We start from the raw sequence: 23,259 nt of genomic DNA, 5'->3' as shown, positions 1-23,259 counted from the left end.
TTCACTTTTTTCAATGAATCATGTTTATAATTTTTTCCCTTAAAAAAACAGTGTTATACAGACTCGTTATTTAAAGAATTGCAATTAACCATTCTTCTTGACTCTGCTGTGGGTCTGATTTCATTGAAAGTTAGACCAGACTCTATTGTCAGTTCAGCGTGGTGAGGCTGCCAGTGCCTTGAAAACTTTGTAGTCAGTTCAGTTCATTGAGCACCATCCATTTACCCAAACCAAGCTGGGTGCTAGAGAGATGGTAATGGAGATGAATATATGACACCAGTCTACTGGGGAAGTTGGAGACGGTACAATTAATTACCAGTGTGTTAAGTGTTATGAGAGGGGACAGATAACACAGAAATTTAATGGAGTCCTGGAGGTGCAGGAATACTTGCTAAGGAAGTGACATTTATGCTTGTCACATGAAGGATGAGTCAGGTAAGAGCCTACAGAGATTGGAGTTAAGGGAAGAATTGAAACGCATATGATTAGGGGGTGTACTTGTTATAACATCTCGATTTAGAGTTTGCCATGTGGTTGTATAGTTTAGAGCACAGAAGAGGAAACCCTCTTGTACACACATCTGGCTCTGCACAAGTTTAGATAATATTTTACGTTCAATGAAAAATCATTCTACTATTAGCTGTTCTCTGAAAAGAATTTTACAACCTAGCAAAATAAGAACTAATTATGCACTCTTCTGCCTTTCAAAGTCCTCAAATGTTAAATGTCTTACATCTTCCTTCTGATGGGCTGCTTGTTTTGCTTATTTTGTTCAGCATAAATCAGAGCTAACACAATCCCATTTTTAATAGCTCTCTTTCAAAGTCTGTTGATATGCCAGTTGGTATGAACCATCCTAAATGTCCTCCCTCATGGGCAAGACCCATCTGTCAAGATCTACAAGATGATATTTCCTGCTTATAGGAGACATTGATGTGGAGCTGAGTGCCCTGTCAAGGAGAAAACTGCTAAAGCTGCATGCTAATACACCAATGCCCTGCAATCTCATCTTTCAGAATAGTCAGAAAATCACAGATCCCATAGACCCACAATTGGTAATTAAAAGCAGTTCCTCCTGGTCTGACATAGAGGTAAGGTTTGCCCATGAGTGCAGGGTTGCCAAATTTAACAAATACAAATATAAGACAAATTATTTTTTAGTCTAAAAACACCACACATTTGTTATTTATCTGAAAGTCTTTGCTTGAAGAGCATTGTGAAATGTTAGATGAGCTTTTGTCCATTTATTCACATTTGTGTCATTGCTCACATGTCATTTTCTCAGTGATGCCTCCCCTGACCACCCTATTTAAAATTGGGTGACTCCCAATGTCTCTTTCTTGCCTTTCTTCCCTCTACAGTACATCAAATTATTTACGTATTTTGCTTATTGACTGTCTTCTCCCCTTGTAGGTAAGCTCGAAGTCATGGATTTTGGTCTATTTTATTCACTGCAGTATCCTCAGGACCAAGAACAGGCCAGGTCATATGGGAGGTACTCAGTAAGTAGCTGTTGAAATCATTCATTCATTACTTTGTAAATGATTGTGGTTAGAAGCATAGACTCTAGAGACCCCTTGACTTGGATTTGAATTCTGACTCTAGAATATATCTGACATCTGTGATGTCACATGAGTTGTATCACTTTCTGTACATCAGTTTTCTCCTCTGGAAAGTGGATATAGAATAGTACCTCTTGGATGGATGTACTAAGAAAAAGATAATGCCTATAAAGTCCCCAGCACAGGCCTGGAACACTGTAAGCATTTAATAAATGGAACTATTATCCATTTAACAAATATTTGTTGAGCATCCTTTCTATCTCTCAGAATGTTCTGGATGTTGGGAGGATCTCAGTGAGCAACACATGGTCTCTGACCTTAAAGAGATAAGAACCTAATGAGAAAATAAGCAGGAAACTGTCATAGGTCATAATGAATGCTGTAGCAGTGGTAGCAAAATGATCTATGGGAGCATTAGGAGGGCACCTGACTCAGAGATGGGTGGTGGGAAGAGTCAGAAAAAGTCCATGGAGGAATTGTTACCTATTTAAAAATAATATGTCTAGTTAACCAGAAGCAGATGAGATGGGGATGGGTAGGGTAGAGAAAATATTCCAAGAAGAGGGAACAGTGGATATCAGAGTCCAGAAGAAAGAACGAGCACTTGACTTACATGTTGGGGGAGGGCAAGCAGGGCAGTGTGGCTGGATCACAGAAAGAAGCATGAGGAAGAAGAAGATGATGAGCCTGGGGACCAGCAGGTCAGATCATGAAGGATCTTATAAGCTTGTCAAGGAGTTTAGACTCTAACCTGGGGACAGAGGGCCATTGAGGCCAAGATTTACATTTTAAGAAGATACCTCTATCTGGAGTACTGCATTTGGGAGATTGAAAGTAAAAGGGAAGACAGTAAGGAGGTTTGGGAAATGGTCCAGATACAACAGGATGGGGATCTGAAAGTTCCTTGGGATGGGAAGAAGTGTCTTAGATGATAATTAGAAGGTAGAATAGAGAGGACTTGAGCATTGGTTTTCTCATTGGATCTTACAATAACTTTGTAAGAATCTCTGTTTTCTGTGGATATTTTTCCTTACAATGCCATTGTCTGATTTTGTTATCTGATTTTGGTATAACGCTGACCTCAGAAAAAGTTGAGAAATATTCTGTCATCTTGAATTTACTGGAGGAATTTGTATAGAATTGTCATTATTTCTCCTTTAAACGTTTGGTAGAATTCATCTGGGCTTGGAGTTTTCTTTGTGGGAAGGATTTTAACTACTAATATGATTTCTTTAATAGATCTGGATTATTCAATTTATTTATTTCTTTTTGAGGGAGCTTTGATGGTTTGTGTTTTTTAAAGAATTTGTTCATTTTAGCTAAGTTGTCAAGTTTACATGTATAATGATGTTCATGACATTCCCTTGTTATCATTTTAATATCTGTAGAATAGTGTCACTTTCTCATTCCTGATATTGATGCTTTGTTCTTTGTCTTTGTGTCATGATCATTGTAGCTAGAAGTTTATTAGCTTTATTGATCTTCTCAAAGAATCAGTTTTTTTCATTGATTTACTCTACTTTTTTGTGTTTCATTCAATTGATTTCCACTTGATTATAATTATTTCTTTTGTTCTGATTACTTTGATTTAATTTGCTCTTTTTTTCTAGTTTCTTAAAGTAGAAGCTGAGGTAATTGATTTGAGACTTTTCTTTTTTTCTAATAAAGGCATGTATTGTCATGTATTTCCCTGCAAGTACTACTTCAGCTGCTTTCCACAAATTCTGATATACTATGTTTTCATTTTCATTCAATTGAAAAAACTTTGTGTATGCTCTTTTAATTTATTTTATGACACATGGGTTACTTAGAAATGTGTTGTTTGACTTACAAATATTTGGGGATTTTCCTGATATTGTTCTGTTATTTATTTCTAAAGTAATATTATTGTGGTCAGAAAAAACCCTTTGTATAACAGAATTATTCTAAATTTATTAATACTTGTTTTATGTAACAGATTATGGTCTTAGTAAATGTCTATGTAAACTTAAAAAGAATGCATATTCTATTATTGTTGGGTGGAGTGTCCTACAGATGTTAGGGTCAAGTTGGTTGATAGTTTTGTTCAACCTTTTATATACTTGTTAATTTTCTGTATAGTTTTTCTATCCATTATTGAGAGCGGGATATTGCATCGCCAACTAGTATTGTTATATTATCTATTTCTGCCTTCAATTCTGTCACTTTTTGTTTCCTGTATTTTCAGGCTTTGATGTTAGGTGCATGTATGTATAAATTATTTTATCTTCCTGATGAACTGACCTTTTTATCATTCTAAAACATCCCTCTTTGTTTCTAGCAATTTTTTCATCTTTTACTCTATTTTTTCTTTTATTAATATAGCCACTCCAGCCACTGCATTGGAACATCTGAAACACAGTTATTATAACTTTTAATGTCCTTGTCTGCTGTTTCTAAAATCTGTGCTAGTTTCTTGTCAGTTTCTATTGATTGATTATCCTCTTAATTATAAGTAGTGCTTTTCTGCTTCTTTGCAGACCTAATTTTTTATTATAAATCATACATTATCTATCTCTATTTATCTGTCTATCTATCTATCTATCTATCTATCTATCTATTATACATTTTACCTTGCTGGGTAGAGGATATTTTTGTATTCTTATGAATAATCTTGAGCATAGTTCTTGGATACAGCTAAGTTACTTGGAAACAGTTTGATCCTTTTGGGTCTTGCTTTTATGATTTGTTAAACAGGTCCAGAGCAATGCTCAGTCGAGGTCTAATTATCCCCTACTGCTGAGGCAAGACTCAACCCCATGCCCCTTGAATTATAGGTTCTCCAGTCTGGTTGGTGGTAGCAGGCACTACCTCAGCCTTGTGTGAGACCAGGGCACTATTCCCTCTTACTCTTTTGGATAGTTCTTTCCCCAGCATAAGATACTTTCCTCACATGTATGCACTGACCTGTACTCTAATTGAATACTCAACAGGGACTTGGCCATGTATCTCTAGGATTCTTCGTGCACATCTCTCATTTGCAGTATTCTGTCCTGCCAACAATACTCTCCTTGGACTCTCAGCTCAACTCAGGGAGTCCCTTGGACTCTTCTTGGGTTACATCTTTCCTGGACCATTATCTAGAAGCTTTCTCAATGCAGAAAGCAGTGGCGATAATAGGACTCACCTCTTTTTTCCCCTATCTCTCAGGGAATACTGTCCTTTGTTGCCTGATGTCCACTGCCATAATAACCATTGTTTCATACATTTTGTCTTTTTTGGAGGAGAGGGAGTTTTAGGCAGGGGGTAAGTCTGGCCCCCTGTTACTCCATCTTGGCTGAAAGTAGAAGTGCCTCCTATATTATCTGAAAGCTGAAAAATTAAATTATTTTACTCATAATTTAATATTTACCTGTAAAAGATAAGAATACTTTAAAAATATACAATCACAATACCATTTTCTCACCTTTTAAAAACTGATGATGATTTTTAAAATGTACCTTATTCAATTATCTCATAAATGTCACTTTATTTTCACCATTTGTTTGCTTGAATCAAGATCCAAATAAGGTCCACACCTGGGTTTTGTTGGTGCACATCTTAAGTCTCTTTTAATTTATAGGTTACCCCTCCATCTCCCTCTTCTCTCTCCATACCTCACTCTCTCCTTGTTTATTTTTTCAGGAACCAGTCTTTGCCTTGTAGAGTTTTTGCTACAGTTGTGATTTTGCTAACTGCACCGCCATATTTCTCCAGGCTTTATTTCCTACAAATTATTAATAGATCTAGGAGCTTGATAAGGTCCAGGCTCCATGTCATTTTAAAATGTGCTTTATTAGCTCTTTATATTTGAGCTAATTTTCATTAAGTTCCTGAGAAGGTCACAGAAAGAGACATGCCTTTGTGAATCTGTTTTTTTATTTACCACAACTAACCTTGGATCACTTAGTCATCTCTAAAAGAAGCTATTGGAATCAGTGAAAAAGTTAATACAGGGAAAGAGATAGCCCAGAAAATTTACAAATATACTGAGCTAAAATTCTGAGCTGAATGCCCTAGAAAGGACATAGCAAGGAAAACTGGATATGGCTGAATTGAGGCTGGTCTGTGAATTTAATTTCAGATTTTATTATCTTAATTTACACATTCATAAAAATGAAATAGGTCATTATCAAGCACTTAATTTTCAGTGTAAGCCATAAAAATGTGTACACATATAATACAGCCTGAATTATAGTTAAGACTTTCATTCCAGTCTCCAGTGATTTGGCACCTATAGGATAAGACTGTGGTGAAAAATGTTATTAGTCTTCTTCCTTCACTCACCCACTTATTCTATTATATAATTAGTAATTTAGTCATACATCCATTCATGAATGAAAGTGGCAGACACAGGACATACACTGATTTGCTTTGAAGGCCTCAGTCTCAAGGGAAGACAAGTGAAAAACACAAGCCACTGACTTATAAAAGAAGGTTATTAAAAATTGCTGTGGGAGTCCGGAGAACGAAGTGACTTTATCTACCATGCAAACTAAGGAAAGATGATCTTTTCTGTGTTTTCTGAATTTTACTACTAAAGGCACATATAACTTTTATCTCCATAAAAGAAAAAGTTTTAAATCTGTTTGCAGTAGATGCTCTCAAAGTTACTTTCTAGTCCTACCATTTTTTCACATTCTGAGTTCTGGGACCTCTGAGATGGATTCTGTTGGTCAGGGTGACAGTGTCAGCCCAGGGATATAATTATTTGCAGGAATGGTTGTGATTCAGGATAGTTAAGAGAGGTAAAAACAAGCAAAAGGTCACAAAAGACAGGGATGAGATGCGAAGAGAGCATGAGCCAGATCTTAAAACCCCATCGGTAAGCAGACTGGGCTCTGGGAGACGCCAAATTCAGGGGCATAAATACAAGAGTCATAATTTGTATGTGTTTCTGAGATCAAAGTCTATAGCTAATATTTATAGAGCACTTACTATATTCCACATACTCTTACATGTTTTCACTTATTAGATCCTTACAAAAACCCTACGGGATAGGTTTTATTATTAGTCCCGTTTATCAAGTGAGGAAACTGAGGTACAGGGAAGGTAGATGAGTCATAGCTAGCATGCGGCAGAACTGAGATTTGAACATCTGATGCAGAAGCTACTCCCTTACTTATATATGAAGGAGGACAAGTCTTAAGAACACTCAGCAAGCTGGAGATTCAGGAGAGCTGATAGTGTAGTTCCAGTCTGGGTCTGAAGGCCTGAGAACCAGGAGTTGATGGTGTAAATATGCAGTCTGAAGGCTGGTAGGCTTGAGACCTTAGAAGAGCCGATGTTTCAGTTTGAGACTGAAGGCAGGAAAAAAAATAGTGATGTCCCCAGCTCAAGGCAGTCAGGCAGGAGGCGTTCCCTGTTATCCAGCCTTTTTTATTCAGGCCTTCTACTGAGTGGTTGAGGCCCACCCACATTAGGAAGGATAATCTGCTCCATTCAGTCTACCAATTCAAATGCCAATCTCATCCAGAAATATCCTCACAGGCACACCCAGAGTAATGTTTGACCAAATATATGACATCCCTTGGCCCAGTCAGTTTGACACATAAAATTAGCCATCACAGGTGGATACAGAATCTTCCACCATATCACTGATACCCAACCACATCCTTCTGTAGTCACACCCTGTGCAGAATTTGTAGCGCTGGATTTGTTTTAGTGGCAAAGGGGGTATAATTTATGGAGCCCATAATTCTACCAGCCACTTCTCAGCCCTCTGTGGGCTTATGTCCTCCAGGTGAGCTGACAGTGGTCCTTACCAAAGGATTCACTATAAATTATAGCATCACATTATAGGTTTTATAATTAACCTTGAAATTGTTATTCCAGAAGTCACAGGGGTCATGATTTCATAATTGGTGAGATGGTAGTGGCAACACCTTTCCTCCCAAATTCAGGCACACGAAAGAGATAAGTCAACCTGCAGAAGGTATATGTGTATGGGGATTTTTTATGTGTATGAGCATGACTAGGCTTTCAACTAGCATTTTAGTTTCAGAACATAAACTAGCCTAAGCTGTTCCAAAATCCAACAGGAGGAGAAGGAACCTCTGTACACTTGAAATAAACTCACTAACTGACATCAGGCTAGGACTGCCCTCTGAAGGGAAGTGCAGGTGATGTAACTACAAGGCAAATTGCAAAACAAAGCTTTGACTCAAGCAAAGACAGAGCATTTTTAAGTGGTGACAAAAAACTGAAACTTTGGAAGGCCTTTGACAAAAGAGTATCTGTTAGTTTTTCTTTTAAGTTAACAATGGTAGAAGAGAACAGAATAGTAACTCCAAAAGAGAATTGTCTGGATATCAAAGGATTAATAGAAACCTTTGAGAGAATTGACCTCCCAAATGTTTCTGCAAAAATGACCTTCTTAATGATCATGCTGAGAAAGTAGAATATAACTCAAGGAGCTATATGGAAAAATTATACCTCTCCCTCAAAAATAAATAGATACGGTCACAATTGATTATTTGTTCTAAAAATTAGTAGTTGCAATTGTGAGATAAAATTTTATAAATACAGTAAACTTACATTTTATAGTATTTAGTTTTATTTTGAAGACAGGGTCACAATCAAAAATTAAAATTTTGATTCTCATTTTAGGTAGATCTGATTTACTTGGAATTTCTTTTCCTTCACCATCTAATCTTTGGATAACAAAATTCTTTCTATCAGCCATGCCCAAGAGGAGACTACATTTGAACATGTGTTACTGTGTTACAGTGACTATGATTATACGTTACTAGAAGTTAAGTGTTTGCTCACATTTTCCAGGCCTCAGAGGTAGCAGTGTCTCTTTCCTCTGTATCCTCCAGGGTCATGTTTTCTTCTTGGTTTACCTCATATATTCTCTGCTGTATTATAGACTTTCCTTCATAGCTTGTATTCTTTGGTTGTCCATTTCTAGATAAGAATAAGTCAGAAGGAAGGCTGCCAAGGTCTCTGTGTGTAGGATGACAGACCACTTTAGGGTAAGATGGTCAGGAGAAGTTCTTTGTACTATGAGCCCTTCTCTTCTAGTCTGGAGCCCCTTGAGACCCACCCTTAACTCCTTCTAATAGTACATGTCCTAGTTATAGTTCTACTCTTCTGAGAAAACAAGCCTGAATCTGGAGTAAAAATGCTGTATGGTTTTATTTGTCTTCTAATCTTGCCTTCTTGTGCTATTATCTCCTTCTTACTGAATACTATTGCTTTTAAGCAATAAAAAAGCTGACTCTAAAGAGTTCTTGTCCAGGCTGTCTCTAATTGGTTATGTGACCCCAGACTGTAATGTAACCCATCGGGACCTCAGGTCCCTTATCTGTAACGTGTATGGACTGGCCTGGATCTCCACCATCACTTTCAGCTTACTAACTCTGTGATCCTAAATGAAATTTGTAAGGCATTTGTATGAGAGATTCTCCATTACAGGTCCCCACTCCAGCTGCTCCAGAGTGGCATTCGCTGTGTGACCACCCCCCAGCCAGCTTCTCCAGCTCTGCTCTTTGAGCCCTAAGCTTCTGTAAAACTGGAAGCTCCCCTCGCCTTGATGACTGTGCCCTCTTCTTCCTGCTTTCCTACTGATCACTCCCCATTAGCCTACTCCCGGCTTCTTGAAAATGATTCCATCGTGCCAAATAAATTCCAAGGCCAAGTCCTCTCAATTTTTTTTTTATAAGCTTCTTACAAGGGAGAGATTTTTAGCTTCCTGGAGTAGTCAAGAACGTTGCTAATTCACTTTGGCGGGCCTCCCTTTTCCCCAAATCCCTAGGTTGTTTGGACCTTAATAACGGCCCATTGAAAGAATGAATGAAACAAATGAATGTGCAAAATCAATTAAAGAAAATGAGAGCAAATGCCTTTGAATATCATGTATAAGAAATTGCCTAAATTTTTTAAAGAAATCATTATGTACAAAGAGAATGCAGGGAGCAGGTTTAAAAAAAGCCAGACAGGGAAAAATAAGTTCAGATTCCTAAAAGTTCTCTTCCTTTACTTCTCAGAGGTACAGAAAGAAAAGATTGAGACCCACACACATGGCCAGATTGAGACCAGGTGCCAGTTCTAGGGCAGCTTGAAGTGGGTCAAAGCGATATTTGGTTTTGTCAGGACGTCAGCAAAACCGTGGAGCAGGTCGGACTGAACTCTTGTTAAGTCATTAATTCCCTCTTTGCTCTCTCCCTTTTATTTTCATGGGTTTAATTGTAAATTATCCCTCTTTCTTCTGGGCTCTGTTTTCTTTTCTTGAGTTTGTTCCGGTGATTACAGCCCCAAAAAAGTACAAATGCTAGATTTCCCCTTGTGAGATTAAAAATGAAAAAAGACCACGATGTTGCATTCAAAATAAACAAGCATTGCTGAAAGCCACCTGGTTATTGCTGTGGTTACTCCTGGTAGGAATTTTTAAAATTGCATCTTTAGGCAAATAGTGCAATAGGTTAAAAATGCCAATAAATTAACTTCAAAGAGTTTTAATTAAGAGGAGGAAAATAAAGAGTCAAATAAACACCTGGATCATTTATATAATCTGATGATCCAAAATAGATACAGCTTCTCTCTGGGATGGTTTGATTTCCCTTGCAAGTTTTGGAACACGTAGTTAGGGACAGGGCAACCTGAGGCTGAAGTCAAAATGATTTTTAGTGCCTGGATGCATATAAGGATGAGACAGCAAACAATTTCCAGAAGAGAAATCATACTGCATTTAGCCTGGCCATCAGTGGGTCCATATAATAACAACATCACTTACACGTAACTTTGTTTCAGTGGCTGATATTAAGAAAAATCATTGCTTGCAATATGACACACAGGGCTGTCAAAATCACACATACATGGCCTTTGGTCTGAAAATTATTTTGTTTTTATAGCATCAATTCAGCAGTGAAAAGTTCATAAATTTGTATTAGGAATATGAGGGCCACATTACATCACGAGAAGAAAGCAAAACCCTGTTAGTAAGAAAATGTCGGTCCATCTTCCAAAATCAATGTCTAGGCCCAGCTCATGAGTCAAAGGGAATTTTCTAGAAATCAATGTTGGATATAGCTCATGTTTTGAAAAGATGAGGTCTTCAAAGGGGATTGATTCAATATTTCTGATAAAGGTGGTTGCCCAACCCTCTAAAATGACAGAGTCTTAATTGCATCCATGTAGAAGTTTAAAGCTCTTAGGAGAAAATCATGTTGGACTGAACTGGATAAACTTTGAGGTCCAAAATGGTGAGGTTTATCTCAGTGAGAGAACTGGGTTATTGTTTAGTAAAAGAGAACGATCGGTAGTATTATCAACCTAATGCAGTAAGTTCTGCTTTTAGGAGAAGTTTGAAAATAAACCAATAAACTGAAACCAATAATTTCCTTGTAAGATTAAAAACAAGTAGAACTAAGTCTCAACACCAATATCAGAAAAGTCACTGAGGAGAAGATTTCTATGTGGATATAGCTTTGGGGTTCAACGAGAAACTAAGGAGCAGCCAGCAGATGAGCAGTGACAATTTGTTGATACTTTGCCTCTCTATCGTGTGCTGAAAAATCTCCTTTTAATAGGATCCAGCAAGAGAATATTTATGTCGAACGCTTCCTGCTCTGCCTCTATGAGGGTTATGAAAGTAGAGAATGGAGAACTTTCTTCTTAGGTTTCTCTTTGTTTTCTTCATTGTTGAGTTGAAACAGCGAAGGGGCAGGAATTGTGATTCTTTTTCATGGAGCAGCTGCACTTAGGAAGAGCTGAATTTTTAGACTTTAGGTGGAAAATGGGTAGAATCTGCAAAGTAATTGCCCTGGAAATGGAAAAGCTCTCTAGTGCATCAGGAATTCTGGTCCCCACAGCAAGATGAGTCCAAATTTGGCATATGTCTTCTTCACTCACTTCAGAGTCAAGAGACCAAGAAGGAGCCAGACATTTAAGCCCTTCTGACTTAACCGTCTCCTTGTCTTTCCCTTAAAGGACAATCCACAGCTCCTGCAGATCTGACTGGGTGGGCATTTTTCTGACCATCACTATGGAGTGCTCCTGGGGCACATTCCTCCACCTAGCCTCCCTTCTCCCCCATGTGGAATGGATGAAGGGGACACTACAGACAGACTCAAAGCCTTTGTCAGCTTGTGTTCTTGTCTATCACTCGGCAGGGACCCAGCTCACTTACTACTTAGAATCTGTCTTCAACCTGTTAAGTGGCAATGTGCCTCATAAAGACAAGGTTCGGCTCTGGAGGGAGCAGCTTAAGTTGAGCAGCTGCCTTCTGCTATGTGCAGAGTACGTGAGTCATATGGATATAACTGCAACAGGTAGGGGCTGTCTTGATTAGGGGATCCTGAAAGTAGCATAGGGATCAGGAGTCCTTCTGATGCTCACAAGATGACTTACACACGTATCTACAACTTGCCCCTAAGTTCTCTTTTTTAGGAATCAGAGTGTTCCAAAGTTTCCCATTGCCAAACTCCTTTTGCTTCAACTTGAAAGTGATTAAAGATATTTATCTGAGCCAGATAGAACGTAAAGGTGGTGCTGCTGTTGTTGTAGAAACTATGATATCTATTCCATAGGGACTTTAGGCGTATAAGAAAAGAATCTGAGATACTTCCGTTAACCCACTTCCCTTTTTCCTAACAAGAGACCCCCACACATAAACGAAATAGGATGGATGTGGCAGAAAATGGAATTGAAAGAGCGAACACCTCAGTGTAAGGAAACAGACCTCCCTGGTTTAATGACTGGGCAAGAGTTTTCAAGGCAGCCTCTTTTGGAGAAGGACCAGATACTTGTTTCTTGCATCTAATAAGCAGCATCCCATTTGTGAAAACCACACACACTTTTGTTTCTTAGCAGGTAGGAAAGCACGCTGTGTAGCTAAAATTATTTTCATTTATGCTACATTCTATTGATACAGCTGACCTTTATCTTGAAATATTAGCAGCCCAAGGGCTGTAAGGAATCCATAACCAAAGAAACAGAAACATTCAAATCTAGCCTTGCAATAGTTTTATGCAGGGTAAGAATTAGGGGGAAGAGCAGAGGAAAGAAAGATTCTTTGGTTCCAAAGAGGGCATTGAGTATGACAGCTCCACTCTCCACCTAATGGTTATGCATTAACCAGAACAGAGTTGGTTGTCCTCATTTACCCTTGTCATGGCATCAGGAGAAAATTGTACACTTAGTCTCTACTTTCTCCTACACTGTGCCTTCACCTACACTTACACCTGCACTGCATGCTAATCTCTCAGACTAAAAACATAATGGATCTACTAAACTAAAAATCGTATCAGGAACAAATTCAACTTCAGAGGTGAGAGTCTGAGAGAGAATGAGTAGCTGGCTAGGGGAGAAACAGAGCCCAGTCCCTCCATTTCTTGTTCTTTCTCTGTGTGTCAAGTGTACATGGACCTCTAGAGTTTAAAGGATGATAAATAACTTTGTTTTGACTGTTTCTCGAAAGCAGTGCCAAATCCACTGTGCTGCTCCAACAGAGATTCTAACTAATCTGTGCTACAAGCTCAGGAAGGAATGCTCACCTTCCCGGGGCCACCAAGGGAAAGCTGAAGAGGAAGGAGTTGGTGATGTGTCTGTGGAAGGCAACAGGAGACCAGTTGGCCTAGTCCGTTGGGTTCTCTTCCTGCTTTCCTGTGCCAAATGCAGTTATTCAAACCTGTTTTTTATTTGATAAAGGCCTTTGGTTTTACAAAGCCATTCACCCAGAAGTTAGTTATGACCCCAAATTGCTATTTTTGATCTGCATTTGTCCATGGGGTGTGTGATTCCTCCAGTGCTTTAGGCTGCAGCAGCTCTTGCTTGCCTAGCCTGTTCTTTAGAGAGACCTTCTTGGTTGTACTTTAGCTCCAGTGATAGCATGGTGAATATTAAACAGTGAGAGTAATAGGAGAGGTAAAAGCAGTTGCCTGAGGGCCCACAGAAGTGGCTGGCCTCCATGGAAATAGGCATTCTCATCTCACACCTCAGCAACCACAGCAATTCTGGAACATGCCTGGAGACCATGGGAGCTATATTTCCTCAAAAGACAAAGATCCTCTGGGGTGCAGGAGCAGGAGTCCCCAGATAAGAACATAATTTCTGGATTCTCAGTAGCACAGTCCATGCTGGGAATACCAATGAGACCAAATGCAGCATTTGTCACAATCCACTGCCCATGTTCAGCCCACACTCCAGAATTAAGACATTTCCCTTTCTCTCTGAATGTGTCACTTCCTAAGCCAGGATGAAATAACTTACCTGGATTTCCAAAGTGCATATCCATGCCATAGCAGCAGGAAAGGTTTGGTGTGGAGCTCACTCTTTACCCTGTCTCTGGATTAACCCTCATATTAAAGGGCATACCTCTCTCTGATGGCACCAATTCACTAAGACCGCACTGGCATCGAAGCCAGTCAGTCCACAAGGGTGAAAGGTCTTTCAACCACATACAAATCACCAGTTATAATAACAAATAATTTAAAAAAGCACAAACATGCCAGATGTGCAAATTCATACCCAGAGACATCTGCTAAGATCTAAGAACAGGTGTCAGAGGCTTCGGGTCAGCCTTGCTGGAGGAGAAAGGAGAGCCTTCCTTTCAGGGGGAATGATGTGCATAAAATAACACGTGGGATTGCTGGTGAAGTTGGTGAATGCTGTGAATGGTAATCAAGATTCACTTGAAAGCGGGCATGATATACAGGATTTCCCTGCTATCGGAAAGTAGAGTGTTCCTACGAAAACTCTCCTAAGCCGAAATGGCATACGGCAAAGAAGCAATTACCTTAGGACACATCTTGTTAACAGGTGCACAAAATAAATCGAGATCAAGCACAGATGCTCACAGACACAGTTCAAAGTGAAGGCAGCCTGATGCTGAGATGCTGAGCGTGGTTCCAGGGGAAGGAGCTTGATGGTGCTGCTCTCACTACTCAGAGTGCCTGCTGCCTCTATAACCACTCACTGCAAAACAAATGCTGACCACTATTTTCACTTTTCACCTGTTTTGGGGAAAGCAAAAATCCTCTTCGGATTTCTTCCTGTTATCGAAAACAAATACTAATGTAAGTCTTTAGTAAAATGTGTTTAGTGGTGTAATGTGAACTTTCGAAAAGCGGGGAATAGATTTAGTGATCCAAGGGTTTGAGAGCACAGGCTGTGCTCTCAGAATAGTCCCTGCCTGCCATTTATTAGAGCAGAGCTTTGCTCCTGGGCCAGTTTACTTAACCTAAGACCTATTTTCTTCATCTGTAAAGCATGACTACTAGGCATACGTACCACAAGGGGTCAGAGGGTACACGTATATGTACATGCAATTTTAGGGTAGAGCCTGGCACAGGGAAGTTCTAAGTGAATATTAGCTGTTAGTTTCAGGACTCAGTATTGTCCAGTGTTTGCCTGGTCCAAGAGTCTTTTCCAGTGGACAGAAGCCAGCTAGTAAAGCCTGTTACTTCTGCCATTAGAAGTTCCTGAAGGACTTGGCTAGCTAGAAGCAAAGTAGAACACCTGCATGAGGCTAAAGGGCCACTTCTCAGTAGCCCTCCTATTCAATGTGCAAAAAGAGATTTGTTTTCTAAGCAAAGGCTCAACATAAACTTACTAGGAGCCAGTATGCTCTCAGAGATGTTAAGTTTTAAAAGTTGACTGATACCATATAAAGCTTCCTTGGAGGGAAGGAATTACATTGATAAGGAAAGATTATTCACTTTGGTTGTTAGCCTTAGCAAAAAAAAGAAAAAGTGCATAATGTACATTTAACTTATCATTTGAAAAGCTCTAATCTACGAGTGATATGAGTGTCTTTAAGCTAATGAAGAATTTGGTCCATAGATGGCCTCTAAGTGATGCTGAATAGTCTCACACTATCTCTTTTCTGCTTTTATATTGATGCAGGTTTATTATTTCATTCTTTAAGAACTTCAGGTTTATATATACATATATTTTCCCCCTTATATATGTATAGAATAGTCCTTGAAGAATATGCAAGTAACCATTAACATTTGTAACCTCTGACAGGAGGCATGAGGGAGTTTGAGTGGAAAGGAGGTATACTTTTTTCTTTTGTTTACAGCTTTGTACTTTTAACATGTTTTTTGTATGAGATTCAGTTTTTCACTAAGAGAGAATTCATAGAAGGAATTACATGATGGGCCAGATCACAAGGAAGCAAGGAGGACTGTTGGGACCGTGAGGCCCAAATCCCACTACTCCTTGTTGCTTATGGGTTACAGATGTTGAAATCTATGAATAGAAATGGAAAGACTTCAGCCCCCTTTATTTCCAGGCTCAGGTAGACTTAGGTCAGCAGATGTCAGCTGCCTTTGGAAACATGATCCAGCAGGTGTGCAAAACACAGAAGCTATGGCAGAAAGCCCCCTGCCCTGGCACACATGGCTTGTTCCTTTAGCCCTTAGGAATCTCCCTGCTTCTACCACTTGCCAGTCAAGCTGTCAGGTCAGAGGAACCTGGATGAGAGGTATGTCACTGCCCCAGTAACTGCTAAGGAAATTGCAAGTTACACATGGTTTGTTGGGAAGGCAGACTTTCTTAACCTTAGGCAAGATGGCTGGGGCAGGGACTCGAGCTGAGTGTGCATCCTGAGAACACAGAGGCTTCTTTTCCTCTAGTGGGCGGCGGAGTTGGGGCCTGGGATGTGGAAGCAGTCTGTAAGCCAAGAGCACCACACAAGTGAAAGGTCTTCCTCTTATAAGGGTTTGGGGCAATGTAGTGGGAGAGGATCTGGCCCCTATAGAGGAGTTTCCCTGTGAACATCGAAGAATTGACAAGAGGGGTGGTGGGAGGAGGACAAAGGTATAGCTTAGGATGTTGGCTCTTCCCCAGGGGCACTCTCTATGCATTTTCTTTGCTGAGAATCAAATCCAGAGGCTCCAATGATACTGATTCTCATTTTTATCACTGTTTTATTATTCAGGGTCGGCTCAATGCTTCTTCCCTGCCGAAGTCATTTGGGTGAAGATGAAAAGTGTCAGGTTAATATCTTGATGGAGACAAGCCCCTGTCTGTAACCAAAGTCTTGGTGGGCAGATGTGGTGCCAGCTTGCTGTTGTAGCCCTGCCTCCATATGCCATTGTAGCAAGGGCCAAGGCTGTCCCTAACCTGTGGGGCTTGGCATTTCTGGGTGGAAGGGACAGTGGAAAGAGGTCTTCTTTCAGCGTTTCCATCAGGTTAATTCTGGCTATGCTCAGAGTGCTTAAGAGCAGAGCAGACACGTAGTAGAGATTTTTAATAAACACATTGGAATGAACAATACTGTGCTTAATAAGGTTAGTTCCAGGGGTTCCAGCTGAGTGTCGGTAAGAGGGACAGCTGTGATTGTGACACAGTATGTCACTACTTGCTGACTGTAAACCCAAACCTGGCTCAACCTGATTAGAGAAAGGGAGCATGGAAAACAGGAAAAGCAAATTAAACAGAGAGCATCAAAAGAAACTTATGTGTTAAAAAAAATTATAGGCACTTAATGATCAAGGGCTCCCTGTTGGGTGCCTAGTAATAATAATAATAATGGTAAATAACCAATAAGTATAGGTGCTAAAAATTTTTTCAGAACAAAGGGGGGAAGCTAACATTTATTTATTGAATGTACTTAGTGATAGAACAGAGGCATCAATTTATGATGTGTGGGTCAAATGCTGCTCAATTGCCTGAATAGTTTAGCAAAAATCTTGTATGTATTTGTAAGGCCTGTAAAACATCTGAGAAGTTTGGTCTAAATGTCTAAAAAACTAAATGCACTTGTAAAAGGTCGGTTATTTTCTAGTACAAAGGGGAAAAAAGGTTTTCAATAGCCTTAGTGAAATCCAAGGAAAAGTTTGCATACCATCTTCATTTCTTCATTCATTATTGGAGTCTCTGCAGTGAACTTTGCAAGCCAGGATAACTCTATGTTAAGATAGAGAATGTAATCAAGATCACTAATCTTCTTCCATTTGGTCTTAATCATGAGCAATTTATGGGATATTTGTCAGAGTGGGAGCAAAGAGTGCATCACAAAAAACTTTTAAACCCTCCTAGGTGGTAGAAATTGTTAAAGAATTTTGTTTCATTGATACTTCAGATCATGCGAGTTTTAAGAATTAAAGGTTTCTGAGACTATTTATTTGTTTGTCTCCAAATTCATAAAATTACTTTTTTTGCTGATGTGGCCCAGCATCCAAATGCTGAAGGAAAGTTGGAAGAACTCTGAATATCTTTCCTTCCTTTCACATATCAGCCAAGTCAAATGAACGTATGGATGGAACAGTTAACAACCGAAGGCTGAATTTATTTCCCTACATCCTCAGCTAGGAAAGTCAAATAGCTAGAGAGCTATTTGTCGTTGTTGTTTGTTTGCTTTGTTAAACAAGTCACAATTTCAGAAGTGGTTCATAGGCTGGTGTAGGTTTGAGGTTGTATTTAAATTTCTATAGCTCCTCTTGGAGAACAATCTCAGATTTGTCTGAATTATGGAATAACTGGTGGCAAAGTGTCAAGAAGTACTGATAAAGCTAAAAATTTCCACAAAGGAGACACGATGTCCCTGGAATTTTGGATATCAAGCTATGAATCCAAGAACTATCACCAAATGTTGGGCCACAGGGTCCATGTCTGGGCACTGTTTGAGCGCTCTGGGCAAGGATAGTCTCTCATAGAGCCATTGGTCGTGATGAAAATCTGGCATCAGAACTGAGATGCTTCCTGCATGAATATGCCTCCTAATTCTAGAGACCAGTTCTATCTGTTAAATACTAGCTATCACACAAGTTGCAAGTTGCCCACTATTGGGAAAGAGAGAGAGAGAGAGAGGTGCAGAGAGATGAAGGAAGGAGGGAAGGAAAGAAGAAAGAAAAAGGGAGGGAGGGAAGGAAGGCATTTGGTTTTATATTCTTATTCCTATATTTTTTCATTTCAGTTATTTATTATATTCATTTACATCCATTTATTCAACAAATACTTATTGAGAGACTTCCAAATAAAAGTTTATATTGGATATGGATGGGTATATGGGGAGTGGTACAAGAGGGTACAAAGATGAATCAGACATCTTGCCCTCAAAATGCTTATTGTCTAAAAGAGGAGCTTATCAGTCAGCTTTCGATATATTGTGCCGTGGTAACAAACGATCCCCAAATCTCAGTGGAACAACAAAGGATTATTATTATTCATGCGCATATCACATGCAGATCAGCTGGTGTGTTCACTTCATTCTAGGACTCAGCCTGAAGAAGCAGCCTCTATCAGGAGCATGCCACTTACATGTCAGTGGGAAAAGGAGAAAGGAAACCAGGAAAGGGAAAGAGCGCACGATGGCAATTAAAGGTTGTGTTCTTGTCTCATTGGCCAAAGCAAGTCACATGGCAGAGCTTGATGAGAAAGGGACATGAATGTTCTCCCACAAGGAAGTACTGCAAGTTATATGGCCACAGGATGGAATGTCTGATCCTCTTGCAGGGAAGGCAGCAAATAATTGCAAACAATAATGCAGTCTACTGCAGGGAGATAAATACACACACACACACACACACACACAATGCATCATATATAGGATATGTGCACTCTTTATACAATACATCAGATAGTGGGAAGGGATAGGCATCCCAAATGCAGGGACATTTCCCTGCTTTGCCACTTAGAAACCAGCTATTTGACTTTGGAGAAGGCACTTAAGCTCTCTGAGCCTGTTTCTGCACTTGAAAAGTTAGGATAATTTTATAGTTTTGTGGTAAGGGTTCAATTCAAGTTAAATGCTAAGCAGAAAGCCTTGCATATAGTTATCATTTAAAAAATTGCTCCTCCGTATCCTCTTCTTTCACCTTATCTTGTTATTTCATTTCGGAATAATAGAGAATGCTTTCTGGACAGTGGCATTTAATCTGAGGCTCAAAATTTGGATTGTATTTAAACAGGCAGCAGAAAGATTAACTCTGCATCTCAGTTTTCCCATTTTTAAAATGGGGATAATAATGATAATTGTGTCTTCGAGTTGGTATGAGGGTTAAATTAGTTAATATAGAGAAACTGATGAGAACAGTGCCTGGCATATTGCAAACCTCATACAAGTATTTGTTAGATACAAATACACAGGTGAAGACTAAAAGTGGGCTGGAGGGAGAAAGGGTGTTCAGATTGAGAAGATGAGAAGAGCAAAAGCAAGAACCAGGGAAAGTTTAAGGGATGCACGGGGAACAGAGAATAGATAGGCTTGGTTGTGGTGTTACCAAACCGAACTTGGGTCTGCTCGCCTGCCTTGCGGCAAAGTCGCTTTACAGACACCAGGTTGTGGTGAAGGGAAGTACAGCATTTATTTGCAGGGTGCCAAGCAAGGAGTACAGGCAGCTCATGCTCAAAAGACCCAAACTCCCTGGTGGTTTTCAGGGAAGAGTTTTAAACGCAAATCTGAGGTAAGGGCTGCAGGGAGTGTGCCTTTCTTCTGATTGGTTGGTGTTCCAGGAATCTCAATGATTAGCCTTCTGGTTCTAAACAGTCTGGGGTCTACATGCTTGTGCTCAGCCTGAAGATATCAACCTCCCCCAGGTAGGGGCCTTAGCGCCTGTCGAAGAATACAAAGGTATGAATCAATTATACTATACACATATATGTTATGTATATCCCTTGAGGAGGAGCTAGGACTCTGCTTTATTGCTGCCGTATTTTTTTCTTGACTGCTTTTCCTCTTTTTCTGCATTCCCTCACTTCCCTAATTAGTAACTGTTTGGATCTTGCCTTTGGAACTCAGGGCACCCCTACAAACAAGAAACTGGGGACACAGAAAGGTTTTTGTACCCAGGAGGGCCCCACAAGGTCCTCTTCAGTTTCAGTGGCACAGAGTGTGTGAAGTCAAGTGTCATAGAAGATGGGGCTGGAGGGGTGCCTTGTGGCCTGAGCATTTGGACTGTATTTTGCAGACAGTAAGGGGATAGTTTGAGCTGTGCTTCAGGCAGATCTGTTGTCAGTGTATAAAGCGGGTAGAAGTAGCAAAGATGGGAGTCAGGAATGCACAGCAGAAGGACACTGCAGATCTTGGTGGAGTTCCATGACAGCTACTCTAGGACAGTGACAGAAGGCATAGAGAGAAAGGGCCACTGCATGAGGGAGCATGGAAGTTCAACAGGCCTGGGACCTGATGGATTGGGACTGGGTGGTAGGGCGGGTGGAGCAGGCAAGGGTAGGGAGGAGGCATAATAAACTTTCTTCAAAAAGCAACTTAGAGATGGGTGTTAAGATGCTACCTGTCATTTACTATTGATGTGAATATTGTCACTCAGATTTCTCTCGAAGTCCTAAACAAGAACAGCTGTACTGTAGACATTTTAATCAGGAGACAGAGAAGGGAGCCAGGGAGCGGGAGAGGAAAGGCAGTATGGGTAGGAGGGTTGAAAGTGGAAAACTGGGGAGAAGAGAACAAGGCCTAGGATAAACCTAGGATAAAGGCACAGAAAGGGAAGTGGGACTATGTCATCTTCTAAAATATCGGCCTTTTATGTTTCCAGTATATTACCAAGTGAAATATGGATTTCTATAATGATAATTACAGAATATGATATTCTTTGATATGATAATTCCTTTTTTTTTTTTTTTTTTTTTTTTTTTTTTTGCGGTCCGCGGGCCTCTCACTGCTGTGGCCTCTCCTGTTGTGGAGCACAGGCTCCGGCTCCGGACGCGCAGGCCCAGAGGCCATGGCTCACGGGCCCAGATAATAATTCTTGATGAAAAGAAATAATATACACATTCCCAATCACAGGGAAAAATAAAAGGATATATACCTAATTTTAGCAGTGGTGAAATTATAGATGATTAAAATTTTTTACCCTTTGCTCTCTAGGTTTTTCTGCATGAGCATATATTAGTTTTATAATGTAAATAGTAAATTCTATAAACAGGGAGAAAGGGAGAAAGAAACTATCCCTGCTATAAAGATCTTAAAAACTTTGCACACACACACACAATTTATACTATTGTGACACTTAGAACATATATTCTAATAAAAACAGATGTGCAAACAATCTTTTGGCAAGCAACACACATTCAAAGATTGGGGGCTGCCTGTAGCTGATTACATTGCCAGTGTGTCAGAACCAGGGTTTTAAGTTCAAAATGCTTGCTAACAGAAATCATTACAATACGCAGGCTAGGTTGGAGGGAAATACCGGCCTAAAATTTGGATACATTTAAAAGAAAATGTTTCAATGTGTTTATATTCAAACTCAGCCTCAAAGAGGTAACCTTTCAACTTAAGAGTCATTTTGGACAACTGTTCTTGAAATTGTCTTGTATATAAAACCCAATTGGTCATGACTATTGAAAACTATGTAACTTTTTTCTTGTAGCCAGAATATGTAGGAAATGAGAACTCTCTAAGTGATTTGGCAAAAAATTAATCTTCAGCCTGTTTTAATATGGGATCTGAATTGTTTTGTTTTTTTTCCTTTCTTTGATTCCTGTTAAAGGTAGACTGAAAATATTTCCTTCAAGGAGGGTTTAAGATTAGTCCTCCCTGCCTCTGGAAAAAAAGCATTTGGTGTTTCTTTGCTGGAGATTCAAGGGGATTGGGTTTTATACGAAAATGTGGAATGACTTGCCAACGTAGTTAGTAGATAAGGACTTCTCCTGAATCAGAAAGATATTCCCTAGGGCCACAGGAATAAAGAGGTCAGTGGGTCTGGGGCAGTGAGGAAAGGGACCCTTCTCCCTGTCACTGTTCTTGGGAGTTGGCAAGTTTCCAGAGGGAATGGCTAGAGAAACAGGACCATAGGTCTAGGCGTTTCCTAAGTGTGACTTTGAAGGAAGCAAACAAAAGGGGCCAGTGGTCTTCTTAGGGACAACCAGAATGACCATGTTATAAATAACCATTCCCTATTTCCCCCGCCCCCTGCTTTTAAGCCTTGGCCCTGCTTAAGACCCTAGAACCTAGAAATAGCCCTGACTTGGAAAGGAAGGCCTAAGAACATGTGAAGTTACATTTCCAATGTATCCTGGCAGAATGGAGACTTGGAATTGAAATTAGGTAGCATCAAAGATAATATATTTCTTGTACATCTTAGTTTGAGGATTGAGAGTCAAAAACCAGTACAATATTGAATAAAGGGATGATCTATTGATTTCCTCTTTGGATTGTACACACATTTTATGAAGATTTAAAAGGGCACAAATGCTGTGTACCTGCTCAGTTCCCGTTTTGGACTGAGGCACTCATTCTCTCAGCTGCCAGGAGGGTTGGCTGCTGAAGGATCACAGCGTTGTAATTCTTTCTGGGAATTGCCCTCTGCCAAAGGAAGCAGCCTTGCCCTCTCCCCAGAGGTAGCCTTGGTTTAAAGATGGATTGATGCAGGGATACAAAGACCCCACTCATTGCCTCAATTTGGGGCAACTCTGAAGGGCCATCTCAACTCCAGAGCTCCCAGTGGGATCAGCTGAAGCCTCTGTTGCAACTGCATTCCAGTTCAACTCCTTCCTCAGCCCAATCCTGCTACTCTCACTTCCCTACAAATGTTCTCAAGTTCGCTCCCCAATGAACTTACTGCACACAAAGCTCTGTCTCAGAATCTGAGGGTGTCTCCAGGAAACCTGACTCAGTACAGCAAACTACCCTAATCTTTTCCCATTAAACAAATACAGTTATTTAAATCTGCCCAAAGACAGATACCTCTTACACCCAGACATCTTGTTCTTTGTATTTATTTAAAACTGGATTTTGGTATGAATTTTTCTTCAATGAGAAGAATTCTTAAATTGTCTTAAGAATTAA

General features: G+C 39.9%; 1 long non-coding RNA gene across 2 annotated transcripts in view; it reads left to right on the top strand.

Annotated features, from left to right (window-relative positions):
- Positions 1 to 23,259, top strand: part of LOC117199845 (uncharacterized) — a 342,114-nt gene that overhangs the window by 270,228 nt on the left and 48,627 nt on the right. For both annotated transcript variants that reach the window (XR_004481185.2, XR_007479196.1), the window contains one exon: positions 1,414 to 1,502. This is a non-coding gene — a long non-coding RNA (uncharacterized LOC117199845). The remainder of the gene's footprint in view (positions 1 to 1,413; positions 1,503 to 23,259) is intronic.

This window comes from Orcinus orca, chromosome 9 (genome assembly GCF_937001465.1).
Source record: "Orcinus orca chromosome 9, mOrcOrc1.1, whole genome shotgun sequence".
NCBI lineage: Eukaryota > Metazoa > Chordata > Mammalia > Artiodactyla > Delphinidae > Orcinus > Orcinus orca.
This window is presented reverse-complemented; position numbering and strand designations above follow the sequence as displayed.